Below are 3,780 nucleotides of genomic sequence, written 5' to 3'. Positions count from 1 at the left end.
AAATTAGAATAAGATGTCGCAGGTATGCTTATTGTTATTTTTCAGCAATTCCCGTAGTCGTTTTCAAAGAAATAATCATTAATATACAATTTTAATATTTATTGTGACTTTTAAAACAATTTTCAATTGTTTAAACAAATGTAAATTATTTAAACAATCATTTATTCCCCAGAAATTAAAAAAATGATCTTATTATCTTATTGAAATGAAATATTTTGTCATTGTTTGGAGTAGTAAATTTGTCTAAAAACATTACGTAATTATTTGAAGAATTAATTATTGTTTATTTTCAAAAATTTTCAATTGAGCCAGAGATGTCCCATTTTATTCAAATTGGTATCAAATGCTACTTTCTGTTGAATAATTATATAATTTTGCACATTTATTTCATTGTTCAATAAATTTGTTTTCTTTAAACAATATTTATTTGCTAAAGCAGTTTTTTTCGGTAACTAAAAGAATTTCAATAAAATAGAACACTTAGCATTATGTTTCTGACTTTATAGCGCATAGAAAGAAAAAATTTACCACTTATTAATTGTTTAAACAAATATAATTTGTTTAAATAATTACTTTTCCAAAAATACTTTTGACATCGTAATTAATTATATGTGTTCTATTCAATAGTTATCGAAAAATAACTGCTTGAGCAAATGAAAATTGTGTGAACAAATAGAACTTTGTTAAACATTAAATGAAATGTATGAAAATTATGTAATTATTATTATTATTATATATGTATATATACGTATTTATGTATGCATGTATGTATGTATGTATGTATATATGATATTAAATATACATATTTTATTTTTCAATCAAAATCAAAAGAAAACTTTCTGTACATAAAAATTAAGTGAAAATACACTTAACCCTTTTTTAATAAAACCAATGTCAGAAGCCAAAAAACATTGCTTCGAAAATGATTTTTCCAAAAAGTTTGTTTCCAGCGATGCATACTTGCTGAGAACATTTTTCTCTTAATTTTTTTTAACTGAAACTTATATTTTAATATTGTATATTGAATTTGAAAATTATCCTTGAATTATTATTATATAATCTCCTAATCTGTTACGAAAACATAATAATAATAATAATAATAATAATAATAATAATAATTTGAAATTTAAATAGTATATATTAAAATAATTAGGTATAAATATTCATATTATTATTATCAAAGTATTATTGTTCTGAGAACTGAAGATAATAAATTTAAAAATTTTATTTATTATAATAACATTTTATAGTTGAAAAAATCATTAAAACCAATGCTTAGTGAAATAATTAATTTTAAACTGTAACGTGAAATTCAAAAATTTTGAAGGAATACTTAAAATAGTATACACTGAAACATTTAGCAGGTAAAAATTAAAGAATTTTACATTAATAGTTGTAGGGGTTTCTTGAAACTTGATTTTTGTTGTTGAAGATTTATCATTCTAGTTGAAATTCATCTACTTAGTTGAAAACCCGTTTTTTTTAAAGTTTAAATTAATTTTTTGAACTAAAAATAAATCTTTTTAGTTAAAACATTACGATTTTAGTTGCATATTTAGCTCTTTGGATAGAAAATAAATTATATTGTTAGAAATTAATGTTTTTATTTGAAAATTCAGCTATTTCATTTTTTGTTGAAAATTTATCTTTTGACTTCTTCAAGGTAAGTGGGTAAAAATTCACGCATTCTGTTGAAAATTCATTTTTTTTGTTGAAAATATTAATTTTTTAAACTGGCAATTCAAGTATTCCATTTATTCCATTCATCTTTGTTTGTCAATTGAACTATTTGTCGTTTAAAATTCGCTTTTTTTTTTTTTAAATCAATGTTTTTTTATGTAAAATTACAAAACTTAAACAATTAATTTTTTTTAAACAGTGTTTTAACCGTCATAAGGTGCTAATTCTATTTTCGTAATTTTGGGCTCACACCTATGCAACCATTCATACCGAATATTCTTACAACAGAAATAGAGCATAAAAGGAGGAAAATTTCCAAAATTGATTAGGTTCAACCAGGTAGACGAACTATAGGCAAAGGTATATACGGTTCTTACTTAATTCCAGAAGAATGTTTTCTAGGTTTTCCCCGCTAGTAATTGAGGGGTTCAAACTTAAAAGGCCTTGCATAAATATGGGTCATATATCTCTCAAACTTAAGACTATGTTGTAGAACCGTTTGCAGCTTAATATTTAATAATTTGCAATCGTGTATGTTACATTAAAATATTTAGTACTTTTATTACTGTTTTCTTATATTTTATTTGAATAACTGTACACTTTAAGGTAGTATTTTGTGTGTATATATTAGTTATATTTTCTCAAATATGTGATTCTAATTTCAAGGTAAAAGTGCCATCAATCATTTAAAATTTTAAATCGTACAATTAAAAATAATGTTGTAAAAAGCTCTGAATAAAAAGTTTGTAACATTTGGAAATGTTCAAGCATTTTTCTCAAATTAATATTTTGCCTGACAAACAACGCCACTGATAATAAACAATGAAGTTCTTGAAAGTATTTTTTTTCAAATATGTGTGTGTGTGTGCATATGTATGTATGTATGTATTTTAGCTACAAATTTATATTAATGAATACAAGCTGAAACTGATAAACATATGTTATAATAGTTACTTAATTTTAGCGTTTTAGAGAAAAATTGAAGGTATTATAATTGACTATATACTATTTTTTTGTTTCTAAAGAAATCTCAAAATTCTTTATAAAATAGACAAATTGGATTTATCCCTTGCTTGATTTTATACAGAATTTTGAATTTTGATAGCATTCAACATTTTAAAGAGAAAAATGTTTAGCTCTGTCATAATTAAATTAAATAAAACTTTTCAGTGATTAAAAAATAGGTAATATAATTTATGATTTATACCATATAAATAGCTATGTAACGATATAATATTAAAAATTGTAATTTAAACAATAAACAATTAGTTTTCATTATATAACTACTTACTAATAATTGTGAATCATTAGAATAATTATATAATAAGCACTTAATATTCGAGTGGTAAATAAATATTCAGTACATCATTTACATTTACTCGTGTAATTGTAACTGCGGTGGTAACTCATTTTTAAAATTTTCTAACTTCAGCAATTACCGACGCGGAACGTCTGAAAAATGCCGAAAACTGCGAAGTAACTCCGAGGAGTTGACCCACAAACCAAGAGGGCGCTTTTAGCAATCAAATTTTGACGTAGTCTCTTATTCCATTACATAAGCAATCTCCCAACTCATCTCTGCTTTAATTTTAATACCTGTTAGCAAAGATAAATAAATATTTTGTGTGGAATTGGTTGTAAGATCCAAAAAATGTCGGTATAGTAGGAATCGGATTAGTGTCATGTGGGTAATTAAAAAGTTGTGAAAAGAGGAGCAAAGGGAAAGACAGTAAAACTGAAATAAATAAGATTTTTTATTTATTTTTGATTCTTTTGATTTCGGATTACACACTTTTAACCCTTGCGTGCACACCCACCTTTAGTCACGTTGTTACACGCCCGGGGTAGCCCTTTGTTTATTTAAAAAAATAATTATTAAGTTGAAATCGTTTGCTTGTCGTTTATTCCAATGAATAGATATCAAAAGTATGTGACAAAAATTGTATGTTGCAGCATACAGAATGTGACACGTAGCCAATTCCAAAGATATTATAAGCCTAGATCAGTGATCCCAGATCTGAAACGAGACGTGGTCCAATACTATGACACGTCTATGTCCGTGTGAATATGGTAGGAGACGATATAAATGCCTGGGTTGCG

The sequence above is a fragment of the Belonocnema kinseyi genome, chromosome 8, assembly GCF_010883055.1.
Source record: "Belonocnema kinseyi isolate 2016_QV_RU_SX_M_011 chromosome 8, B_treatae_v1, whole genome shotgun sequence".
Lineage (NCBI taxonomy): Eukaryota > Metazoa > Arthropoda > Insecta > Hymenoptera > Cynipidae > Belonocnema > Belonocnema kinseyi.
The sequence above is the reverse complement of the archived record's forward strand: the minus strand, read 5'-3'. Positions refer to the sequence as shown.